At 40.3% G+C, this 26992-nt stretch overlaps 2 long non-coding RNA genes across 2 annotated transcripts in view; one reads left to right on the plus strand and one right to left on the minus strand.

The window, feature by feature from the left end:
• LOC148142262 (uncharacterized) overlaps positions 1-20999 on the plus strand; it is a 34116-nt gene extending 13117 nt beyond the window's left edge. Inside the window, exons 2-3 of the long non-coding RNA XR_015752048.1 lie at positions 18666-18750; positions 20901-20999. This is a non-coding gene — a long non-coding RNA (uncharacterized LOC148142262). The remainder of the gene's footprint in view (positions 1-18665; positions 18751-20900) is intronic.
• Positions 1-26992, minus strand: part of LOC148142261 (uncharacterized) — a 217878-nt gene that overhangs the window by 25306 nt on the left and 165580 nt on the right. Inside the window, exons 2-3 of the long non-coding RNA XR_015752046.1 lie at positions 12669-12771; positions 8664-8769 (exon numbers count right to left, since the gene is read on the minus strand). This is a non-coding gene — a long non-coding RNA (uncharacterized LOC148142261). The remainder of the gene's footprint in view (positions 1-8663; positions 8770-12668; positions 12772-26992) is intronic.

Genomic DNA, 26992 nt, shown 5'->3' on the forward strand with positions numbered 1-26992 from the left:
AGTCTCAGGGATTAGTCCGAGGGATCATTTATAATCTGTATAAATGACTTGGAGGAGAGGGCAGACTGTGATGTATCCAAATTTGCTGATGATACAAAAACAGGTGGGAGGGCATGTTGTGATAAGGAAAGGAGGGTTATAAATAGTTTAAATGAGTAGGCAAAAAAACCTGGCAGATTAGTGCAGGAAAGTTTGAGGTCATGCACTTCAATGGGAAGAAGCAAAAAGTAGGCTACTACTTAATTGGAGAAAGATTCCAAAAAAGTCCATCAGAAAGGAACCTTGTTCATGAGACACACAAAAAAAATACAAGCATACAAGTTCAGTAAGTAACTAAGAAGGGAGATAAACTTGTGACCTTTATTGCTAGAGGTTTGGAATTTAAAAATAAATAAGCTTTGACATAACTGTACAGGGTGTCGGTAAGGCCGCTTTTGGAGTGTGTGCAGTGTTGGCCCCTGTATTCTAAGAAAGGGTGTGCTGCCATTGGTGACTGTTCTAAAGAGATTCACTAGGTTGATTCCAGGGATGAAGAAGTTGACTTATCAAGAATAGCTAAACAGGTTTCGCCATTAGTCGTCAGAGTTTTGAAGAAAGAGGGGTGACCCAATTGAAACATACAACTTTCTGACAGGACTTGACAGGGTAGATGCTGAGAAAATGCTTCCATTAGTGGAGGAATCTCAAATACGGACTTAGTTAGAGAATAAGGGGACATTCATTTAAAACTGGCACAGAAGAGAAGTTGAGACTTAGGGCAGATCAGCCATGATCTTGTTAAGTGCCAGGGCAGGCTTGAAAAGCCAAAAGTCTGAATCATACTCCTAGTTAATTTGTTTTTATGTTCTTTCCTCTAAGACTGTGTCAGACTGGATTTTAGACAAGAGAGGGTGCAGAGGAGATTCCTCAGGATATTGTCTGGGCTGTAAAATGAGTCTAGACAGGCCGGGTTGTTTTTTCTTAGAGCAGAGAAAGGTGAGGGGCATGGAGTGTGAGGGACATAATTGAGGTGCACAAAGTTATGAGAGCCAAAGATAAGTTACTCAGGGAGAAATGTTTTCTCCTTAAAAGAGAGATCAATGACCACGGGCACAATTTAAGGTAAGAAGCAGAGGACAGGTTTAGTGGAGATTTGAGGAAACTGTTTTTCACCCAAAGGGAGTTGGGTATCTAGTACTTACTGCCTAAAAGGGTAGTGAGGCAGAAAACATCAAGAAATTTAAGAAGTATTTAGGTGAGTAATTGAAATGGCATAGTTTGCATGGTTATGGTCCAAGTCATGGAAATAGGATTGGAATAAATAATTTCTTGAGGACCAGCATGGTCATGATGGGCCAAAGGGCCTTTTTCCTCATGATTTAAAAACTCCATCATTCCAGACTTGCACTCTAAATTTGCCAAACAAATACTTGGTTTGAAGCATGATTCCTTAACAAAATGAAATTTGAGAGTTACAGCTTTCAAATTATCTTTTACATGTATCTCAGATAAATATATGAAGAGTGCAATCTTGCAGCCGGATTTGTAATTCAATGTTCACATGATCCATACTCATCTGTTTTCTATCTTTAGAACCCCTTGGATAAAATGACTGCTATTGTAGTCACTCCGATATAATCACAACCATGGTATTTGTTGGTCAGCGTTAATTTTTCCCCCAAATATCTGCTGACTAAACAGACAGGCCCTTCAGTAATAATTAAAGTAAGGGTTTAAAAAAAAATGATTCCAGAGGGAATATTTTGCAGAACAATGTGTACCTTTTATTTTTCAAATAAGATGGTAGATGGCAGGAGGGTAAACAATTCCTTCACCTTATGACAAATGAAAACAAGTTCTAACATGTTTGTATTGAGCTGTTTGGAGTTAAAGAAAAAAATGAAAGGAAATGGGTTAATAGTCCCATTGATCATTGGCTGGCATGTTTCTGACATTTTCCAGGCACTGTTGGCAGTTAAATGATAGATCCAAATATTCACTGTTTGGTTTTGATTATGTACAGGTGATTTATTATGAAAACCCGATGCCAGCAGCTTTAGAACATCTTCAAAGTTATTAAGTGAGGTTATATTCATATTTTGAACAGTATTCTCATAAAGTTTTTTTTCTGCAAAATGCATCTTCATAAATAGAGTTACCTGGACATTTGAAATCAATTAACAAGTGTTATGTCTGCTGTCTGGAATGAAAGTTTTAAGTTCATTTAGTCCGTGTGGATCTTGAACCGCCAAAAGTGTTGGTTGAGCCAGAAATTCCAGTTCATAAAATATGAGTGCACAGTGACTTTTCTGTAGAGAAGGGAACAAATTATAAAATAACAAAGAGGCCAACAAGCAGATTGAGTTTACAATGATCTCTTGGATCATTAATTTTACACTATTTGAATGTAGAGCTATTCATGCAAATCCTTTTCCTGAACATTCTGCTGCGAACATGATTTAGAGAGGGAGAGATTTGAAGTGCAGGGTAAACACTCAGCTTGCAGTGTTGCTGCTTGTGTGTGTGGGGTCATACAAACAGGTGTTGTGCAGCCTGCAATTTTAATGTCTGTTAAAGCGCTTCAATGGATAATTGTGAATTGTGTGTGCATAGTTTGTTAATACATGTTCCCACTGGTGCGATTCCACACCAGAAGCTCAAGCAGTTATGTTCCTTTGCTTTTTTCTGCCATTTTGGTAAGGATCAAGACTTAATTTGTACTTGTGGATAATCAGCATTACTGAATCTGTTAACATTAGCAATGGACTGAAAAACATAGCTACAGAAGCACTGCCAAGGCCTGCTGTGGTTGTTGCTGACAATTGAATCTAATAGTAAATGAAACACTAACAACTAAGTGAAATATTGCCAGCTCAGTGCTAATTTTAATTGTGCTGACTGGGGCAGGAACTTTCAATGATGGCGATCTGGCAGTCTGTTTGAACAGTGTCTGGAAAAGTGCAGCATCAGGAACTTTGAGACACCTACTTAAGTAATTGTCCATCATTACACTGCATACTGTAATGCAAGTCAGACAACTGTCCTTCTATTTACCACCTAGGTTAACTGTATGTTTTTTTTAGGTTAATAGTTATCCATAAACATCCACTCCCTTCCTCAGTTGCAGCAGTGTTATACTACCTACAAGATACATGACAGAATTTCAGCAAAGATCCTAAGACAGTACTTTCCAAAACCACTATCATTTTGGTCTAGAAGGATAAGGGCAGCAGATATATGGGAATACCACCACCTGAAATTTCCTCTCCAAGTGACTCAGCTTCCTCCAATGATGCTGCGTCAAAATTCTGAAATTGCCTCCCTAAGTGCATTGTGGGTCTTCCTACAGCACATGACTGCTACGGTTCAAGAAGGCAGCTCATCATCACCTTCTTAAAGGCAAGTAGGAATGGGCAATAAATGCTGGCCTACCAACAACACCCACATCCTTGAGTGAATAAAAAAAGTGTTGATTACATCACATTTACCAATTATTAATACTCGTTTCCCTTCAGGAACATCCACTTGTGCTAACTCAAAAAGCATTATAGTTCACATGCAATATGTGAATGAGATAGTGCTTCTGAAGAAGCACATTGGATGTAGGAGCAGAAGAAGGCCATTAGTCTCTTAAACCTGCCCTTCACTTTAGATCATGGCTGAGAGTTAACCTTAATACTTTTTTTTCTCACATTATCCCCATATTGATTGATGTCATTAGTAACTACGACGTTATTAGTCTTTCTGTCTTGGAAAAAGCTGGAGATTGACCTCTCATAGCCCTCTGGCATAGAGAATTCTAATTATTCACCATTCTTTGGTTAGGCCACTGTTGGAATATTGCACGCAATTCTGGTCTCCTTCCTATCGGAAAGATGTTGTCAAACTTGAAAGTGTTCAGAAAAGATTTACAAGGATGTTGCCAGGGTTGGAGGATTTCAGCTATAGGGAGAGGCTGAACAGGCTGGGGCTGTTTTCCCTGGAGTGTCGGAGGCTGAGGGGTGACCTTATAGAGGTTTACAAAATTATGAGGGGCAAAGGATAGGATAAATAGGCAAAGGTGATGGAAAAAGTGAGGTCTGCAGATGCTGGAGATCAGAGCTGAAAATGTGTTGCTGGAAAAGCGCAGCAGGTCAGGCAGTATCCAGGGAACAGGAGAATCGACGTTTCGGGCATAAGCCCTTTCTTCATCAGAAAGGTGATGGAAGTCGGGCCTTTGAGTATTTTTAAGGCAGAGATGTATAGGGTTCTTTCTAAGCAAGTTGGTTGTGAGAATGTGGATTTGTGGTAACAAGCAGATCAACCATGATCTTACTAAATCATAGAGCAGGCTTGAGTGGCTGAAATGCCGAGGTGCCAAATGGCCTAATCCTGTTCGTTGTTCATCTGCTGGCAATATAGGTGCAATCTCTTCAATCACTATCCATAGGGCAGTCACACCTTCCCAAGAACCAGTATGGTAACTTTATGGAAAGCATATCTTTCCTGAGGCAAGGGGACCAGGACTGCACACAATATCCAGGTGCAGTCACAACACTCTTTTGTAGAATTGGAGCAAGACTTCTTCAATGACTACTAGCAAGGAAACATAATAGTAACTCTTTTAGATTGGTCTTCTTTGTTATATGGCTGACCAGAAGTGAACAAAACATATTGATATACACTCATTGCTTCCATAGGATGGTATTTCGATTCCTGTGTGACCCTGCACAAAGAAGAATCGCTCAACACAAATAGCACTTAAAATGTTGGTGCGTTATAGCCAAAACACACTTTAGAAACAGCGTCCCCATTCGTCAATTGTAATCAAATGTATAATGCTTATTTAAATTACAACAAAATCAAATATTTAAATTTATTAATGGGAAAGAGGAAATACACAGTGTAGAGACTGTTAGATCTGTGGTGACCAAGTCTGCACTTTGCTACTGATTGTGAATCCAGGCTGATATACTATACTTTTTATGAGAATAGTAATGCCAACAGAAACATGGAAGGTGCTGATTTGGTTTTTGGTCACACCATCAAATATTCAATGCCAACAGTCGTTGAATTATAATGTTACTGGAACAATAATCCAGAGCATGTGATTTCAAATCAACCCTGCCAGGTTGGCAACAGGAAATCATAACAAATAATTTTTACTAAAAAAAATCTCTCCTTTAGGCAAGGAAACTGTGACGATTCTGGTTATGTAGTAAAAGCAAAAAATGCATCTTTCAAATCATTAGATATCCCAAAGCTAATGAAGTATTTTTGAAGTCAGTGATGTAGAAAATTCCTGCAAGCGGCTATGTAACCATGACCAGAATTTATTTTTATGTGATGTTGTTTATTTGATAAATATTAGCCAGGATATTGATGAAAACAATGAATTGAATTCTGAAGAAGAGTCATATTGGATTCCCTTTCTCTCCCTGTAGAAGCTGTTGATCTTGTTGATCTTTTATCCAGCACTTTGTTTTTTTAAATACTGGAGAGAAGGTCACTGCCCTTTGACTACCTGAAAGGCAGTTCATGAGAATGTTGACATCTCCCTCAGGCAAGTACTGGATTGCTGGTGCAGATTTTGTGCTCAAGGTCAGTGAAGTGATTCTAGTCCCACACATGATTGATTCTTTATTGCCCTCTTAAGTGGCCAGTCCATTGTACCACTAACTGTTGGTTTAAAACCCATCAAATCTTCTCAGGGCAACCATGAATGGGAAGTAACTTCTAGTCTTGCAAGTTAACCCCTATCCAGAGAGAGAATTTAAATAAAATTAGTGTGTAATTCAAATTATCTGATTGATATAAATTATTTAAGCAAAATAACATTCTGGGGAACAAAATGGTCTGGATCTGCAACAATTTTGACTGAAGTCCAATTTTGTTCAATTCCTGGGAAAAACAAGTCTAAACTGCGGTGTCTTCCAAAGACAATACCATTGTGGCCCCTTTATGAGAACACATTTGGTGGTAAGTAAATTGTTCATTTCACTTAACTGTTTTTATTAAGAATACTACTAAAAGCATGTGTGATATCTGAATTGGCAACATGTCCTAGAGCTTATGCCAATAATCTCTAACAATATGTTTGTATTAGGTTGTAAGGAGAAACAAATGTATTTTGTTTCTTACAATGGAATGGGGTGTGAAAATGAACTTGTGTCTGGAAATTATTATGAGCAGGCTTTTTCCTCCAGGTACAACATTCGTGCTGAAGAACCTAAAGCAGCGGGAAGGCTTTCAGTTGGGTTCTCCAAGGAATATCATATTGTGAAGAGCATACTTAGCCATCCAGTGTTCAGCCTGAAACAGCTATTGAGCCTAAATACTGATGCAAATCAGGTTTCTACATTCCCATTTCAGGCTCCTGTACAATATTTTGCTGCAGTTTAGAGAAATGAGGCAACCTCAAAGAAACCTATAAAAGTCTAACAGGGTATTGTTATGGAGATGTGGGTGTACTATACCATTAAGAGAGTTAAATGCTGGTAGAGCTACCTGACAGCACCAAGTGTTCTCAGTAAGGTAACAATGTAACACATAATCGAAAGCTAAATTAGCTGGTTGCCTGGAAACGACAAAACAGATTCGAATCAGGCAGATCAGTTTAAATTATACCCCCAAAAATATCAAATTCCAATTCAGTTTAAATTTAGTCTATTGACAATCTTAAAAGGTAATGACACAATTCGATGCTTTAGGGATGTAAGACTGAGGAAGTTTGAACTGTTGAGAGGAGAACTGCCAAGCTACCAGCGTGAAAAAAAGACTGCCAGAAATATAGCTCTCTTAAAGGTACCTTTATCAATCAGTAACCTGTGAAGCAGAAATCCCTAAAAACAAGAAAAGAAGACTGGAATTCAGAGAAAATGAAAGCTGCTGGTTTTGAGATAAGAAGTTTTATTTTGTAAATCAGAATCGGGAGTTTTATCAAACTAGTATTATAGAAGGGAAGGTAAAAGATATATTAGAGGAAGGAATTGTAAATAGTTGTTAGTTAATTATTCTCTGTTCTACTTTAAGAAATAAAGATGTTAATTTTTACTTTAACTAGTTCTTGGTCTATTGAATTTTCACAGATTACTGCAAGGGATAAATCTTTTCTGTGTTGCTGGTTTTAAATTAAGCAGGAGAGTTTACCCCGTGTCATAACAGTAAACACAGGAAGGATGTTCCCAGTGACTGGGGACTCCAAAGCAACACAGGATAGGCTACTTAGGACTGAGCTAAGGGGAAATTACTTCACCCAGAGAGTGGAGAGCCTGTAGAATTCCCTGCCACACAAAGTCATTTGAGGCCAAAATATTGAATGTTTTCAAGAAGGAGATAGATATAGTTCTCAGGGCCAAGGGAATCAAAGGGTATGAGGCAAAAGCAGTAACAGGTTACAGAGTTGGATGATCATACTGAATGGCACAGCATATTCAAAGGGCTGAATGGTTTACTCTTGTTCCTATTTTCTATGTTTTCAAATTTGATTGCAATGGTCATACCATGCAACATGTGCACTGCAATCATTTTCTCAAGTGGACAAATTATCTGTCTGTAAAGCCATCTTATTGAGGAGCCAAAAGAGTCAGGAGTATTCTTCATTGTTCTATGTTCAGATTGCTGACCATCACTTGCCCCTCCATTGCTGTGCCCTCACCCCTACTGATCTCCTTCCACTTGTGAGCTCACGGTGCTGTTGCCTTTACTGGCTGACCTTCTTCGTTTAAAAGACTTTGGCTCTTGACCATTATTGGTGGCCCCAGGCCAAAGTTGAGAGCAGAAGACAATTTCTAAGCCAAATCATGATTCACATATCACTAATAATATTGCATCAAGTCATTGCTGAAACAACAGAAATGAAGCCAGTGACTCAATAGGAAGTGATTGCTGCTGATGATGTTGTTATCCAATGTTTATCCAAATGTATCAAATTCATCTCTATTATTTTAATGGAGCCATTGACACATTTACCTCCATGGATGATGTCTTCATTGAAAGAGTGGCAACTGAAGTAGATGTGACTATGTTAAACATTCATTGTCTGTCACCTGAGGTTCACTGGTAGAGCTCATACCTTATGAGTTCAAGCCCCACTTCAAGACTTCAGCAGAAAAATCAAGGATAACAGTGTCATAATGAGGGTGTGCATAAAATTTGAAGATACCATATTTTCGATGAGTTGCCTTGGCCTGTCCTGATGGAAATAAAAGATTCCAGGTCACTATTTCAAAGATAATCATGGGTATTATCCCTGATTCTGTGGCCAATGATCTTTTGGTCAATACCACAATATCTGATCATCATCATATTGTGTCTGTGGGAGATTCCTGCATGCAAAATTCATGCTGCATTTCTTCAACTACAATAGTGACTATGCTGCAAAAGTCCCTAATTATCTGTAAACTAATTTGGGATGTTCGGTGGTCATGAAAAAATCTGTATCAATGTGAACTATCTGACAACACTATTAATAGTACATGCCAATCAAATGTAATTCAGTCCGAAGATGTGAAATATTGTATAGTAGAGATTTTCCTGTACGCTGTGGGCAAGGTATCACTGTGTTGTGATTACTCAGCAGATATAAGATAGTAGCAACATAACAACAGCTGTTAAAGCTGAATTGTTGTTTCCACCAAAATCATGATAGTATAAATAGTTACAAATAGTTACAAATACATAAAATTCTGTGATTATGCAAGTACCTGCATTGTCTGCAATCAACAAAACTCCACAGATAGTTTCTGGGTCCCTGGATCTCCGATATGGTCTTCAATTTTGAATTCGAATTTTGCTTTCCCTCTTAGAGCTCTTGTGGAGAACATGTGCAAGTGAATTACATGAACATAAAATAGAAGGAGCACATTACAAGAGGAAACCAAATTCTACGGAGGCTTGGTGTCATGACTGGGTGTGGGTTTTCCTGTCTTCATTGCCCGAAATAGCCTCCTTGTTTGAAAACTGTTTGTTTTAAATATATGTAGTTCTAAAGTGAAATAAAAAGCGTGTGGGGTCAATATGTGTACATGGGGATGAGTGTGGGGTGTGGAAGTTGGGTGAGGGGGCTTGCTGTCATTAAAATCACCGATTGTTAGAATATTTCCTTTCCAATATACCTGTTCTTGTCCCATTCCATTATTTTGCACCGCGGGTCCACATACCAGGGACACAATTTAATCTCATTTTTGGTGGGACAAAACTAATGTGACCAGTTTATGTTTTATCTCAAATTCCGATGATAATCCAAATTGAAGTAATTTGCAGTGCCAACCTTTCTAATATATCTATACCCCCTTCATGAGCAAACTTATCAACCTTCATTCATTTATCGTCACATTTACAGTACATTGGAAGAAAGCAATAGGCTAGTTATTGACAGTGTTATGCATCATGGTGCATTGATTAGTTACACTAAGTTATGGAGTATAAAGGTTTCCTGAAAATTATCCAGGATCTATCGTGGGATTCAGTCTATACAACGTGGAGTAAGTCTGAACTGATTGGAAGAATCTGAACACAAACTTTGGACTTGCATTTAGATCTACAATTGAAATGTCACTATTTCTGATATGCTCTTTTCCTTTGAAACCAATCACTTCCTCTTGAATATAGTTGCATCGGTAATTGAGATTGCACCACAATGACCAGTCTTTCCTTTTGGATCGACTCGGTAATTGATAGCAGGCCATCTTGTCACATCCAGTCCTTTGGCCTGGTCATTGAATGTTAGTTATTAGAGCTGCACCACCACCACAAATGGAATAAACTATGTCAGCCCAGAATAATGATCAACCGGGCATCATCTTGTATTACTCAGTGTCAGACCTGAATGGTGTTTAGCCTCAATGTTGAGCAGGATTTTCTTGTTGTAATATCAGTTTTATAGGCAAGTTGGAGCTTTTTTTGGTGCAACTACTGTTTGATTGCAGTTCCTCAAAATGGGCAGAGTTACTACTACAAGTCTGAAAGCAATGCAAGTTGGGCACATTTTGGATAGAAAAATTGACAGTAAGCATGTGGTTTGATCCCAAATTTGGACCATGGAGCTAACTCTGGTCATTTCCACTGACTGCAGAGACCAATACAGAGCTGCTATTTTGCTTCAACATACTAAAATCTAACTTCTGAAACTGAACTCCTCTTCAGTTTTATCAAAGCCACTCCAAACTATCACCAAACTTGCCTTCCTTTCAAATTCAAGCAAAAATGACCCAGTGTTACAATTGTGTGTGTAAACTTGTGTAATGAATTGCTAGCTACATCCATGCACAGTGGAGGCTCACTCATTAAATAGGGCATAAGAAAGGCATAATGGGATTTTAAGTAGGCACATAATTATTCCTGGAGCCAAAGGTAGTACCTGCATGCCTGCTAAAGAGGTTTACAGATTACATTAATTAAATGAAGCATAATGTGGCAAGATGTCAAGTTGGTTATTTATTCATTGACGAGAAATATGTCCTGACACGTTTTGGTGGTTTACTTGGCAGATTTTTCTGCCAACATCTTTATTGCATGGGGAGTAATTGAATGTGACTACAGCAGATTTGAGTTGTACTGAAATGACTGTGAACAAGGTGTGTTGTGTCATTTTGTTGATCAGCAGAACATACCTAATGTATTTCCTGACCCCAGTGGAAATGATCAAAGCTCTCAGGAACATTTACCACTGGATTTATGGTGCTATAGATTATATGATAAGGAAGGTACTGCTTTAATATTGTGATGTTCACATCCTCAAAATGCTTCACAGACAATTATTTTCAAATTGCTGCTTTGTAGGCCAACAGCTCAGTGAATTTTTTCAGAAAGATCTCTGACCTTACAATTATATTAATAAATTAATGGAATTAAGAAATATGTGTTGGTAATTTCTGCTTTTCATTAATTAGATCTTATGTGGGATAGTTGCATCCATTTGATCAAGCAGATGTGGTCATATGGTTATCTCTATAATACTTACTGGTCTACCCCTGACAATGCAACCCTTTATCACTGGAGTATGCACTGATATTCCAGCCTAGATTTTGACCCCAGCAGCTTCTGAGGCAAAAGGGAGCCAAAGAACAGTTGAACACATTCTAACATAAACAAATCTAAATCTCATGTTAAAGCTGCTTGGAACGTAATCATTCTATTGATGTCAGGGCTGGTGAATATATTTGAAAACCGTACAATGTAACCGAGACTGAGTTATAATCTACAGTGAATCACTATATGGGCGGTACAATTGGACAGTGATTAGCACTACTCCTCACAGTGCCAGAGACCCGGGTTCAATTCCTACCTCAGGCAACTGTCTGTGTGGAGTTTGCACATTCTCCGGGAGCTCTGGTTTCCTCCCGTGCAGGTTAGGTGATTGGCCATGCTAAATTGCCTATAGTGTTAGGTGAAGGGGTAAATGTAGGGGAATAGGTCTTGGTGGGTTGCTCTTCAGAGGGTCAGTGTGGACTTATTGGGCCGAAGGGCCTGTTTCCACACTGTAAGTAATCTAATCTATATTTGAGATTTCAAAATTAATGCTCAAATATAAGAGGATTTAAATCCAAGAGGGAATACAGGAGTAACCTATTTAGCTCGATAAGGGTGACAATGTGAAACTATCTCACAGAGTGATTACAATAAACAGCATTTTGCATTTAAGAGGAGGTTGGGTAGTATATGAGGAAATAAGAAAATAGACTATTATGCAGATAGGTTTAAATGGAGTAAAGTGAGAGGAAACTATTGTGAAGCATAGATAAGGTTATGAACTAGTTGGATTGAATGATCAAATGTGTTCTGGAAGGTCCATTCAAACATTATCCAAGTGAAGCCCTAAGACTAAAGTATTTGTCTTTGGTTAAGCACCACCTGGTAGTATGTTAGAAAGAACAGTAGAACAAAAAAGCAGCATGTGGATAGCATCAGGAGAAAGCAAAGTAATTTTTTAAATGACGTTACTGGAATGTTAAAGGCCATTAAGGTCATTTAAGGCATAAGTTGGGTAATAATATTTTTGGAGAAAAAAAATCAGGAAATGACAGATGCATTAGATTAATTCCTCATCATTGATGACCTTGGACAGATTCCAGATCCAAATTGGTTGGAAAATCTGTAATACATCTACAGTTCAGTGAAGTACTTTGTTACTGAAAAAGTCAGAATATTTAAAGCCAACAAATGTCAGACATAAAACTAATCTAGATAGTTTGCTAACCATCACCATGTACAGATTCTGCCAAGGTATTAATGTGGAATATTCTGAACCACTGATATTAGTTGTGAAATTTTATCTTTTCACCTCCTGAACTTGTCTGAATTCACTGTAACTGATGGGATAAAGGTGTCCTCTGTTTGCTACAAGATCTTGAGTCTACGGCAAGTTCATTAGTATGCTTTGCCATAAGGAACTAATCTAGGAAGCTTGTCTGAACCTTATTGAGGTTATCACCCTCTCTACATTTGATGTCATGTGTGATTAGCAGTCTTATCAAAGTAAACATGTGGTAGGCATTCTTCATTATAAATCTAAGAATAATTTCTCAGCTTAATCTCTTTCAAGCTATGAATTTCCCAGAGTACCTACTATATCTAAATTTAAATAATTGCAGTTATGAGTAGCTTCGAGAGTATGAAATAAAACGTCTTTCATGAAGAGGAGAGATATAAATGGGGGAGGAAAGTTATCAATCACTAGTGCCAGAGTTCTCAGAAAAAGACTATTTTACCTGAAGAATCTTTTCCATCCCCCAAATCCAATAGTACTTCTCAATATCTTTCTCATGCTGAAGACCTTCTATCTTCAACTTTGCATGTCTTCCCCTCCCTTTACTGCAACAAATAATGCCAAAGGCAGGTCAAAGATTAGAATCATTAAACAATTCATTTCCATTTCTACCCAGCTTAACAGAAATAATGATAAATCATTCTCTTGTCAATCTTTAGTACATGCTTTTTATACCTATTTATCTACCATAGTGGTCCCTGAAGAGGTTTCGTAATGTATGAGTAAGTACTGCTGGAATATTACCTACAGACATTTTACTTATAACGCCACAAGTATTTAATCCTAACTCTATTGTCTATTTTGGTCACTGAACTGCAGGTATGTTATAGAGTTCGCAAGTAGTTTTGATGTTGAATATGTCCATAATGAGGAATTGATGTTATAAATCTGCCATTTCCTGATTATCTCAGCTTGGGAGGTTAAAGATTATGAGGTTCACATTGTGGATACTTCAGATACTCATGATGGGTGATCTTGATCAGGCCTGGGCCTTGAGTGCCTCTATTGGAAATTGTGGATCAGCTGGCTCTGTGACATTAGCATTGGTGGAATGTGCATTCAGTGCATGTATCATAACCAAAGACTACAACTCTTCCTGAGCATTTGTTGCTATGGTGAGGAGATTAGCTATTGCATGATGCATATAAATTGAACTCTGTAATGGTCCACTAACAGGAATTGCACTTCAGCAGGTATGTTTACTACAACGCTAATCTGTTCAGCTAGCAACAGTTTCAATCAACTTCATAAAAGATGTTTGCATGTATGTCACTTTGGCATGGGCAGAGACAGCTTGCCAGATCTTGAATTTCTATTTTTATCTCCTACACATGTATCAGGACAGATCATTTCTCCAAACTCTGCTTTTTCAGTATATCTGTTTCATCTTGATACTGACTCCACTTTCTTGATTTGAAGGAAGTCAAATGACGGTTAACATGTAAATGCTTGAACACTCTGATGTTACAATCAATGTTAATTAATGACAATAATATCAGTTGCTAACCATTAGGGAAGTCAAGTTATAGCTCGTCTGTGTAATTGATATCAACTGATGGCAGAAAGGTTGCATTTCAGCGCTAATGAGGTTAAGTAATGTCTGAAATATTACCTTTCAGAGTAAACAAAACAGTGGTGTCAAAATATATCCAAAATTTCTTGTAGGAATGCTAAATCTTTTTTGTTTCTCTTTACCTGGTTAATGTTTGATTCCTTCATTATCTGGAATTGACTTGTTTATAAGCTACAAACATTCAATCAATCCCTGATGGCTTTTTGGGAGAAAGGGACATTTCAGCTCTCTGGATGTAATGGGTCAGCAATACTGATTTAAATGTAATTTGTATCATCGATAGTCACAGGTAAGGTGCCGGAAGACTGGAGGTTGGCAAACGTGGTGCCACTGTTTAAGAAGGGTGGTAAAGACAGGCCAGGGAACTATAGACCGGTGAGCCTGACCTCAGTGGTGGGCAAGTTGTAGGAGGGAATCCTGAGGGACAGGATGTGCATGTATTTGGAAAGGCAAGGAATGATTTGGGATAGTCAACATGGCTTTGTGCTTGGGAGATCATGTCTCACAAACTTGATTGAGTTTTTTGAAGAAGTAACAAAGATGATTGATGACGGCAGAGCAGTAGATGTTATCTATATGGACTTCAGTAAGGCATTCGACAAGGTTCCCCATGGGAGACTGATTAGCAAGCTTAGATCTCATGGAATACAGGGAGAACTAGCCATTTGGATACAGAACTGGCTCAAAGGTAGAAGACAGAAGGTGGTGGTGGAGAGTTGTTTTTCATACTGGTGGCCGTGACCAGTGGAGTGCCACAAGGATTGGTGCTAGGCCCTCTACTTTTTGTCATTTACATAAATGATTTGGATGCGAGCATAAGAGGTAAAGTTAATAAGTTTGCTGATGACACCAAAATTGGAGATGTAGTGGACAGCGAAGAAGGTTACCTCAGATTACAACAGGATCTGGACCATCTGCTGAGAAGTGGCAGATGGAGTTTAATTCAGATAAATGTGAGGTGCTGCACTTTGGGAAAGCAAATCTTAGCAGGACTTTTACACTTAATGGTAAGGTCCTAGGGAGTGTTGCTGAACAAAGAGACCTTGGAATGCAGGTTCATAGCTCCTTGAAAGTGGAGTCGCAGGTAGATAGGATAGTGAAGAAGGCGGTTTGGTATGCTTTCCTTTATTGGTCAGAGTATTGAGTACAGGAGTTGGGAAGTCATGTTGCGGCTGTACAGGACATTGGTTAGGCCACTGTTGGAATATTGCGTGCAATTCTGGTCTCCTTCCTATTGAAAAGATGTTGTCAAACTTGAAAGGGTTCAGAAAAGATTTACAAGGATGTTGCCAGGGTTGGAGGATCTGAGCTACAGGGAGAGGCTGAACAGGCTGGGGCTGTTTTCTGTGAAGCGTCGGAGGCTGAGGGGTGATCTTATAGAGGTTTACAAAATTATGAGGGGTATGGATAGGATAAATAGACAATTTTTTTTCCCTGGGATTGGGGAGTCCTGAACTAGAGGGCATAGGTTTAGGGTGAGAGGGGAAAGATATAAAAGAGACCTAAGGGGCAACCTTTTCACGCAGAGGGTGGTATGTGTGTGGATTGAGCTGCCAGCGGATGTGGTGGAGGCTTGCACAATTGCAACATTTAAGAGGCATTCGGATGGGTATATGAATAGGAAGGGTTTGGAGGGTTATGGGCCGGGTGCTGGCAAGTGGGACTATATTAGGTTGGGATATCTGGTCGGCATGGACAGTTTGGACCGAAGGGTCTGTTTCCATGCTGTACATCTCTATGACTCTAATCCTTCCTGAACAAGGGTCACAGAGTCATAGAGTACAACAGCACAGAAACACACTCTTCGGTCCAACTCATCCCATTTGCCAGCATTTGGCCCATATCCCTCTAAACCCTTCCTATTCATATATACCCAACCAGATGCCTTTTAAATGTTGTAATTGCACCAGCTCCACTGCTTCCTCTGGCGGCTCATTCCACATATGCACCCCTCTGTTTGAAAAAGTTGCCCCTGAGGTCCCTTTGACATCTTTCCCCTCTCACCTTAAACCTATGCCCTCAAGATTTTGACTCTCCCACCCTGGGGAAAAGACCTTCCCTATTTACTTTATCCATGCCCCTCATGATTTTATTAACCTGTATAAGGTCACCCCTCAGCCTCCGACACTCCAGGAAAAACAGTCCCAGCCAATTCAGCCTCTCCTGATAGCTTAAATCCTCCAACCCTGGCAACATCCTTGTAAATCTTTTCTGAACCCTTTCAAGTTTCAGAACATCCTTCCTATTGGAGGGAAACGAGAATTGCATGTGATACTCCAACAGTAGCCAAACCAATAATCTATACAGCCGCAACATGACCTCTTAACTCCTATATTTAATGCACTGACCAATAAAGGCAAACCATGTAAGTGTGGCGGAATGTGATGTTTGACCTGATGTAAAAGTAAATTTAAGGATGATCTTTTCAAACCTCGTGAAGGAAGCAAGATGTTCCTTTTTCTTTAGAATATTTTGTAATACTCGGAAATTGGCTGTAGCTTGAGGTCAAAATGATCAGTTAATGGAAATATTGGTACTTCATGCACAAAATTAACATCTGGGCAAGGTTTATATGAATAGTCTTTGTTTGTTGAGACATTTAAACTTTAACTTCAACAATGTGTATGCCCTCAGTGTTAAATATGACTGCATATGCCAAATTCAATATACATTTAAGGCAGGCAGACTGATAAATGCACTATACAAGGCCCTCTGAAAATGAAACATCTATTATTCCCACTGGGGTAATTATTCTGCTTTGCTACATGAAGGCCATATATATGTTTATAACCAACTGACAAAATTAATTACACACATCTGCAAAACAAAAATCCATTAGAGCTGCATAGATATTAACCAGAACAAATTGGACTATTTCAACAAGGTTATTCAATGCCATTTTTTTTTAAAAACACTTTTTTATGTACAATTGGAATGTATTTGTGGGAAGATTGTATTTATTGCCCACTCCCATCTTCCTTGATAAGGCACCAGTGAATGTCTTTAGCAGATTGAATGGTTTATTACCCCACTTCAGAATGCATTAAGAGTCAATCATGTTGGTGAAGGAGCAATCCCTCCAAGACCAGGCAGAGTACAGAGGTAGGCTTCCTTCCCCAAAGGACTTTAGTGAACCAATTAGATTTTGACAACAATCCAACAAATTCACTTTTGCCAATTTTGAGGCTTAAGAAGAAAAATGAATTCAAATAATAAAATTGTCATGGTGAGATTTGCGTACTAATCCAATAAAATGTCAGATTACTCCATTGCATTCATCATTAGTCAAACTGTTCAGTCCACCAGCACAGCCAATTCTAGCCAAGAGCCATCCCAGCCAAAACAGCACCGTCCAGTCCAAGAATCCACGCAGGCAGCATTGATGCTGAAACTACAGCCCATTCTGCATGAGTAGTGGTTGGTATTTTGTGGCATAATGGTTCTAAAGCCACCCACAACCTTTGAGAAATGTAAGTGTGTAGGTTTCAAGGGACAGAGTAGCAGATAGGAGGGGTGCTGGGGGGCCAGCTGGCTGAGGAATGCAGACAGGTGAGTGGTAGGGGTGCTAGGTGGTCGCTGGTAGGGTTAGGGAAGTGAATGAGTGAGGAAGATGGAGGTATTTAAGTGAAAAAGTCATCAGGGTAGCTTGGAGAGGCTGAGTCAGGCACTGGAATTAGAGACTGTCAGGTGCGAGTTGGTTTGTGAGGTACACGCATTCAGGGAGGCAGGGGTTTGGTCAGGTCAAGGTTGTAAGGGGAATAGGAGGTAGGGGGTTGTGGAGGTGTAGATTGTGGGAGTCAGGGATGTGGGGAATTTGTAGGAGGTCAGGTCCAAAGCAGCTCAGTAGGGAGGAGTGGCAGAGCCGAGGGTGAGGGGGTATACCTGGTGTCTGTCCGTGGTGAGGGAGTTGGATGAATGCCAGGCATTGCTTTATCTTCTGCTCTTAGGAGAACTGTCCTAAACTTTTCGATCTCTAACTGAAGACTCATTAAGTTGATCCCGAGTAGAGAAGGATTTTCCAGCACAGCTTCAATTTGCTGAATGGCCACCCTCTGAGCTGTTCCTTTCCTTCATTTTAAAAGGTTATTGGGTTTGTTGATTTTCTTGATTTGATTAACTGTGTGGAATATAATGCACTCAATGAGGGCCTCACTTGCTTGACATCATCATATGATCTTTTCTATTAGCTGTATAAAGAAGCTGTTGAAATGTGACTATGAGCAAGTTCAAAGTAAAAACCAACAGTAATAGTACATCTAGCCCTTAAAGCCAACATCTTTAAATATTATTAAACAATTGCTCAAAGTGTTCATATTTCATCCTGTCTGCAGTATTAGTGGAAGTGTATGTCTGCTTGTTTTGAAGAGAACACTGCCTCCAATAATGTTGCAAACAATGAAACTTTGTACACATGCTTTAAAGATGTTTATTCTAATATTTAAAGAGGAAATTTTGAATTTAATAGTTTACTCAAATAGAGTTGCAGTTTCTGTCTCTCATCAAGCCATTTCTGCTTTATTTCCTTTGTTTGTTTAAATTATTCGATCACATATAATAATTCTGCATTGTTTTTCTAAATACATTGCTGCTGTCTCAATTGAAAATCTGTCACCCTTGCATAATGTCAAAGAATGTGATTAAAAGATTAATTAATGTGAACAAAATTTTGAAAAATTATCTGCAGAAACAACCGGACAATTTTCAGTTTCTTGTGAAAGCTTATAATTTTAGAAATATGTCAATTAGCAAATTAGGGTGTGAAATGCTTGCATTTAGCTGCCGTTCAGCTAATTAGTTTGTTAAATATGAATAATTGAGGTTATTTATTTACAAAGGCTGTTTTCTCATTGTGTTGTGTTTTTGCAGAATTATTCCAGCAGGATTTATGATTTTTGCAGACTGGCGTGCTTTGCCTTTGTTGCCCTTTTAAATTATATGTTGACAACTGCAGGTAATGTTTATTGTAACCACCTCTGTAGAGGCTTAATGAGAACTATTGTCCTATGGGGACAGATCCTTTTCACTTTCTTTGTATTTATAAAGTTATTGTTTAAGATGAAAACTTAAAGGAAGTCGAAACACTTTTTTTTCTCTCCCCATAGTAAGTTGATTATTCTGTTTGGTATACAATCTGACTCTTGTAAAGCTGTAGTTTCATTTTACTGGGACAAGGCTGTAAATTGGTTGAGGCGTGTGTTTTAACTCAATCTGAGAGGAAGACTTGTTGCTTGAGAGCTGCTGACCAAACAAATGACAAGGAGGTCTCACATCCCATCAGTGCCCCAGCGTATTTGGAGCTGAGGTGAATAGGACAGTGGAGAACGGGAAATGAGACAGCTCCTCAGTCAGGCAAAATACCTGGGGCCAGTCTCTCCTTTTCCTTCCGAGTAACAGTGGAAACAGGTCCTGAAGTGGCCATTTAAGGCCATCAATGGCTCATAAGTGAACGATGGTACAATGGCAGCAAGGGAATATAGGAGGCAGACAAAGCACTGCTGCCAGGTGCCCAAAATTTAAAGCCTTCACCCACTTTCATTTCACCGCTGGCAAACTGTAAAAACCCCACTATGGAGTACACAATGGACTGATGTTAACTGTGTTATCTTTACTGATGTGATTATAATCTACCAAAAAATTAAGCAATTTGAGTTTCTGTGTATCTTAACTCAAATTTAGTCATGGTTTGATCACATGGTAACATGACTTTTACTAGCCGATCCTGTCTTGCATCTGTACAGGATTACACTATAAAATGTTCCACAAGAAATGATTTGGAGATGCCAGTGTTAGACAGGAGTGTACAAAGTTAAAAATCATACAACGCCAGATTATAGTCCAACAGGTTTATTTGGAAGCACCAGCTTTTGGAGCGCCGCCCCTTCATCAGGCAACCACCCAATGGAGGAGCAGTGCTCTGAAAACTGGTGCTTCCAAATAAACCTGTTGGACTATAACCTGGCGTTGTGTGATTTTTAACTTTCCACAAGAAGGGAAAATCCAATGCAGAAAAATTATCTTGAGGGTAAAAAATCCAGTGGGTACCAGAATGTATTTTTTCTTTTCCCTGTTTCCTTTTTCAGGGATACTGAATGTCAGAATTCTAGGTAAATCATGGAAAAGCAAAGTGCAGCTGGCTTAACAAGGACCTCCCAAATAGCAATGCACTGGGAATTTGGGAAGGGTCAAGAAGCATCTTCTGTGCAGAGGTCCACCTGCAGCCTAACTATCAGAGAAATTATAGATTCCAGATGAGACCTAACACTGCTGATATCCTTAATAGTTCAGGACTAAGAATTGGAATCAGTGAAGGAAAGATGTACTCCAGTGAAGGAGATGATTGGACTGTTTATTTACATTTCTTTATAATATTTCCCATTTTAAAGGGGCAATGTTTCAGGAAATATAGAAAGTCTTCACTATAACTTGCCATGTTTAAAGTTGTTCTAAATTAACACTTTGTGTTTAATGGAGCCAGTATTTGCATTTATTATTGTAGATTCATGGTAATTTCATTTCATGTAAATTACAGTCCCTATTATGACTTTATACTTTAGATCTGTTAAAGGTTACTAGTGAGATCTCACACACAGGATATTGAACTGTTATGAAATGACTTAATTTGTATATTATGCTTCAAAAATTTGAAAAGATACATATTTAAAAATCAATATTTTTCCTGTTAACTCATTACCTAAATTGGAAATGCAAGCATGAATTTAGAAATTGGGAAGAACAGAACTAACAATTGCAAATATACTATTTATTCCAGTCAGAAGTCTACTGGTTGGAAGCAAACATCATGCAGATCACATTTTAATACAATATTTTTAGAGGCTGAAATATAAAAGATATAATATTTGTTATTGACCGACATAATTATTTTATTTCACTAAATAATTATAACTGTGGTGATTTCTGGTCCAAGCTCTGTGGTAAAGTATTCTAATTGTAATCTATAATTCAGAAAATTCTGAAATCCAGGCATGAATAGTTACCCAAGCATTCTGAACTGGAGAGATTACAGCATCAGTTATTTGCATAATTTGATCACTTTTTGTTCTGTGCCTTGAGATAGACTGAATTTGACTTATTATCTAAAAGGATGAAGAAACAACAAACAAGAGTATGATGAAAATTCAATCACCTGAAATATTCGCTTGATCATACAGAATTTAACCATAACTGAAACTTGGGAAAGTACAATGCAGGAATTGGGTAATCCACCCATCTCTCACTCAGAATGATTTTATAAACTGTGTTTGCCAATTCTGCTAATTGCCAGAAACTGACCTTCACTGCCGATATACTGAAATACTCCTCACCCTTGATGTCCAACTGTGCAGAATGTTTCATATTAAGCAATTAAAATAAAAATAATAAACAAACAAGCTACATAGTATAACCTTTTTCTATGGAAAAGAAATGGGTATGGTGCCTTTGTGTTAGGTATGATGCCAGTGAGTGGAACATGTTTCCACCCACAGTTCCATTTGACATTTACTAGGACTCCTTGATGCCACATTTTGGTCAAATATTGACTTCCTTTCAAGACATTTGATAATTCTTTCATCTCTGCAACTTCAGTTCTTTTGCCTATTTTGGAGCAATGCTTGGAGCCAAGAGCACCTGATGAAATCCAAACTGAGCATCAATGAGCTCGCTACTGGTGAGTACGTGGCCCTTGATGACACTTGAATGCATTATATTTTATGGTTAAATATAAGTGTTGTATGATATAGCTTTTAATCTTGGGTATAAGTAATAGCTTCTAATACCCTTCCATTCCAGAATTTATCATTTTTATTATGATATTATTAAATCTCATTAATGACCACAATGTGCATAGGTTGAAAGAATATATGAGTTTTAAGTACAATTAGATCTGAACTACATGGCCCAGTATAACAGTACACCCAAAGCCAGTGAGTTGAATTCAAACCATGACAGGACATGATACTTTTCAGCCCCCTTTGGAAGATTTTCTTCATTTTCTCGTAAGTTTTTATAGATGACATACTGTGCAACAGCTGAGCTCTCTGTATCTCCAGAGGGAGGAAGAACGGGAAGGAGTTGGGACATCCCACAGAAATGCACATCCTGCCAGTTACTCATTCTGCATTGCTGGTGGTAGCCATGTGCGTATGACACATACTATCCTGTTTTTATGACTGAAGGAGGAAGTATGATAAAAGTGTCAAACCTTACAAGAAAATGGAAAATCTAAACAAAGTCCTCACCAATTGCTGAATGTCTGTAAATAAGGTTTTAATTCATTTTCCATCTGTTTGTAATTAATTAATTGCTGTTTGTAGGAACAGGAGAAATTGAATTTATAATTTACTAATTTAAGATCCAGAAGAACTGCAATGAACATGGTGTGCCCTCTGCTTGTTTCCATTTTGGGATACATATGGTAAGTGAGATTGTGTATGAGTTCCATTTTGGCTGAAGTCTCTTTTGTGATTAAGAGATATTGGCTGCAGAATTTGGTTCTGTAATTTTGGCATTAAGGATGCTTTTTATAATAGCATCTGCATTGCCCAAGCATACTTATTGGTGAGGGGCATTGGTACTGATTTCAATGGTTATGATCAGACCACTTGTTCCCACCCATTATGTCATTGACCCAGTCCACCTTAACCTGCAGCATAGCAAGAAGAATAAGTCAAAGCAACACATGAGGATAAGCAGCTTGAAGACGGAGATAGAGGAGGGATGAATGGTGCTCAAAAGCAAGCCTTAGCACCCCTGACTTTCTCTTGTCTCAACGTAAGTCAGAAATAATGGCTGCAACATCTCCATTTAAGAAGGTGCTTACTGAAATCGACTAGCTCTTGCAGGCAGGCGTGCAGCCTCAGAGTGTCACTAGGACAGCTCTACTAATGGCTATGGAGGTTAAACTGGCTATAAATAACCTTTTCCATCAGGGTAATTCCAGGCTGCATCGGAAACATTTCCTCAGGCAGACCCTTCCCTTCTCCTTGCCAATGGGAGCAGGTGTTGTAACAAGCCTGCCAATTCACTCAAGGTTTTTGCTGTGCATACCATCTTTTTTGTTCTCTTTTGCTCTGTACCCACACCAATAGAATACTTCACCTAAGTCATCTGCGGCAGAACATAGGGGAAAACGTCTCCTCGGGTACTTGTGTGACCCTTGGTCCTTGATCTGAAGACAATCCACTCATCCCCACTGGCCCACGTATCTGAATAAAGTGTAAGTAATATTAACATCTGAGCTTGTGGTTCAAAGTGAGAGTTCAAATGACAGTGCGTCATCTTCACCAGTCTAGTCCCTCTTGGATTTCTCACGCCCACATTCCTTCCTGGTTATTACTGGGTTATTCCAAAAGGATAAAGCACACGAGAAGGGCTGTGATGAGAGAAAGTCATAAAACAAAAGATGCATTAACACACAATCTGCATATTGGACATCAAAAGGTATTATGGAATGAAGGCAAAATAGGATGTGAGAAGTATCAGACTATCACAGACAATGGTTTCGGACCAGCTGCTGGTCACTTACTCGCTTGTGGATGTTGAAGCAATTTAGACAATCCTGCATCCCATCTGTTATGGATGACACGGTAGCACAGCAGTTAGCACTACTGCATCACAGCGCCAGAGATCCGGGTTCAATTCCCGCCTCAGGCGACTAACTGTGTGGAGTTTGCACATTGTCCCCGTGTCTGCGTGGGTTTCCTCTGGGTGCTCTGGTTTCCTCCCACAGTCCAAAAATTTGCAGGTTAGGTGAATTGGCTATGCTAAATTGCCCATAGTGTTAGGTGTAGGGGAATGGGTCTGGGTAGGTTGCGTTTCGGCGGATCGGTGTGGACTTGTTGGGCTGAAGGGCCTGTTTCCACACTGTAAGTAATCTATCTGGTTATTACATTGCCTTGTCATCTATGAGAGTGCTGTCTGCCTCTGAGTGTGCCACAATGTATTTCGATGATGTAACCTGTCACACTTGAAAAACTGTCAATGCTGAGATTTGAGTGAGAGACTTTCAATTACAGAACATGACTGTTTTGTCTCTATGGTTGAAATTTCTCTGGTAGCTGAGTGAAGGGGAGCTGGTGAATTGAGCAAAGTGTGAGTCTAATGCAAGGTTATGACAATTGAGGATGTATTCGCATTCACCGACCTCGATCTTGTGCATAATGTTATTGAACTTCTTGAGGCACTGAATCCAGGCCTTGGAACTGACTGTAATAGCTATCTATTTCCACTGGCTGTCTCAATTATCTCTTGACGTCCTGTGGGTCGAGAACCACTCTCACCTCTCAGTCACCTCTGGCATCAAACCTATGCTGTCTTAGATGGTGGTGGAGTAAGACACTCCAGTTGGAGCGTCTCTGCATGCCTGTTCCTTTTCCTTTCACTTATTTTTCTACCCCCTTTGTAACATTGCTTTTCTTCCTCTCCCCACCCCCTACCAACTTTTAACTATAACCCTACCCTACCTGGAAAATGGAGGCAAGATGAAGGGAGATGACTCGCAGCCAGAGCCCAGGTGGGCTGAGTCCTGGAGTGGGATCAGAGTGAGCACAGGCCACTTTGTGAGCCGGGTACCAGAGTGAGATCAGAGCGAGCACGGGCTGATTCACAGAACGGTATCAGAGGGAACACGGGCGGATTCATGAGCCAAGTCCCGGAGTGGGGTCAGAGAGTGAGCACGGGTCTATTCACGGAGCAAGTCCCAGAGTAGGATCAGAGTGAGCACGGGTCGTTCACAGACTGGGTCTTGGAGTAGGATCAGAGTGAGCACGGGCCGATTCACAGACTGGGTCCTGGAGTAGGATCAGAGTGAGCACGGGTCGATTCACAGACTGGGTCCTGGAGTAGGATCGGAGCGAGCATGGGCTGATTCACGGAGCGGGTCCTGGAGTAGGATCAGGGTGAGCACGGGTCGATTCACAGACTGGGTCCTGGAGTAGGATCGGAGCGAGCATGGGCTGATTCACGGAGCGGGTCCTGGAGTAGGATCAGAGTGAGCACGGGTCGATTCACAGACTGGGTCCTGGAGTAGGATCGGAGCGAGCATGGGCTGATTCACGGAGCGGGTCCTGGAGTAGGATCAGAGTGAGCACGAGTCGATTCACAGACTGGGTCCTGGAGTAGGATCAGAGCGAGCACGGGTCGATTCACAGACTGGGTCCTGGAGTAGGATCGGAGCGAGCATGGGCTGATTCACGGAGCAGTTCCTGGAGTAGGATCAGAGTGAGCACGGGTCGATTCACAGACTGGGTCCTGGAGTAGGATCAGAGTGAGCACGGGTCGATTCACAGACTGGGTCCTGGAGTAGGATCGGAGCGAGCATGGGCTGATTCACGGAGCGGGTCCCGGAGTGGGATCAGAGCAAGTACGGGCCAAGTCCTGGTGCAGCAGCAGAGTGAGTACTGGATGGAGGCCGACGCATGGAGGCAGCATGGCCTCGTGTTCTGAAACCCAACAGCCACAAACTTGTGTTGGAAAAGGACTATAACTTGATTACTTTATAGTCATTTTTTATCATCATTCCAGACTTATTTAAATTCAGTATTCCCATGCTTTTTTTTAACTATTTCAATTCTGTAACAACACTTAAAGTATCTTTGCACTAAGATGGCATCTCGAGGCAACATCACAAACTTTTCACTGAACTCATTCAAGTACATGTGACAATAAAGGCTATTCTATTTTATTTTGGAACCCTTTTCTCTGCCCTTTTGCACCACAATCACTCCTGAGGTCAGATGTTCTCCCACACCCATTTCCAGCACCTATTCCAGTCAGAATATACTTCCCCATTAAAAAGTGAAGGCTGGCATCAAATAGTATAGATTAATTTTAAATAATGCAAACTTGGATTCCTTTCAACAGTGGGTTTAGAACTGTGATGCACAATACTATATTACCAATGTAAAAAGGAATTGACAAGGGTTAAAGGAACATCAAACTTCCTGTGCTCACTTTCAGACCTTATCCAATATTTCCAAACCCCCATTGAAAGCGAGGTTTTCTGCAGCTTTTGGATCATTGCATGCAATAGTAGAAGCATTTTTTTTGTCCAAAATATCTGTTAACAAAAGGTTATTTCTAGATATGGTTCCTGCAAAAAGAAGACAACTCTAAGCTTATTCGGGTTAACACCCAAAGCGTGTACAAGGCACAAGTGAATTCCACAATCATGTTGATGAGTGCAGCTCCAAAAGCACTCAAAGCATGACACCATTCAGGACAAGAGGAGGGACTTGAGGGAGGGGTGTTGGGATTGCGATAGGTGGAAGGAGGTTAAGGTGAGGGTGATAGGCCGGTGAGGGGGTGGTGGCGGAGAGGTTGGGAAGAAGACTGCAGGTCAAGAAGGCGGTGCTGAATCTGAGGGTTGGGACTGAGAAAAGGTGGGGGGAGGGGAAATGAGGAAGCTGGAGAAATCTGAGTTCATCCCTTGTGGTTGGAGGGTTCCTAGGCAGAAGATGAGGCACTCTTCCTCCAGGCGTCGTGTTGCAATGGTGTGGTGTTGGAGGAGGCCAAGGACCTGCATGTCCTTGGCGGAGTGGGAGGGGGAGTTAAAGTGTTCAGCCACTGGGCGGTTGGGTTGGTTGGTGCAGGTGTCCTAGAGGTATTCTCTGAAACTTTCCGCAAGTAGGCGGCCTGTATCCCCAATGTAGAGGAGGCCACATCGGGTGCAGCGGATGCAGTAAATGATGTGTGTGGAAGTGCAGGTGAATATGTGATGGATATGGAAGGATCCCTTGGGGCCTTGGAGGGAAGTGAGGGGGAGGTGTGGGCGCAAGTTTTGCATTTCTTGTGGTTGCAGGGGAAGGTGCCGGGAGTGGAGGTTGGGTTAGTGGGGGTGTGGACCTGACGAGGGAGTCGTGGAGGGAGTGGTCTTTCCAGAACGTTGATAGGGGAGGGGAGGGAAATATATCCTTGGTGGTGGGGTCCGTTTGGAGGTGGCAGAAATGACGAAGGATGATACGAAGTATCTGGAGGTTGGTGGGGTGGTAGGTGAGGACCAGTGGGGTTCTGTCCTGGTAGTGATTGGAGGGGCGTGGTTCAAGGGCAGAGGAGCGGGAAGTGGAAGAGATGCGGTGGAGAGCATCGTCAACCACGTCTGCGGGGAAATTGCGGTCTTTGAAGAAGGAGGCCATCTGGGTTGTTCGGTATTGGAATTGGTCCTCCTGGGAGCAGATGCGGTGGATGCAAAGGAATTG

Source organism: Chiloscyllium plagiosum, unplaced genomic scaffold (genome assembly GCF_037043375.1).
Source record: "Chiloscyllium plagiosum isolate Xiang-an unplaced genomic scaffold, Cpla_swu_hap1 HiC_scaffold_29, whole genome shotgun sequence".
Classification (NCBI taxonomy): Eukaryota; Metazoa; Chordata; class Chondrichthyes; order Orectolobiformes; family Hemiscylliidae; genus Chiloscyllium; species Chiloscyllium plagiosum.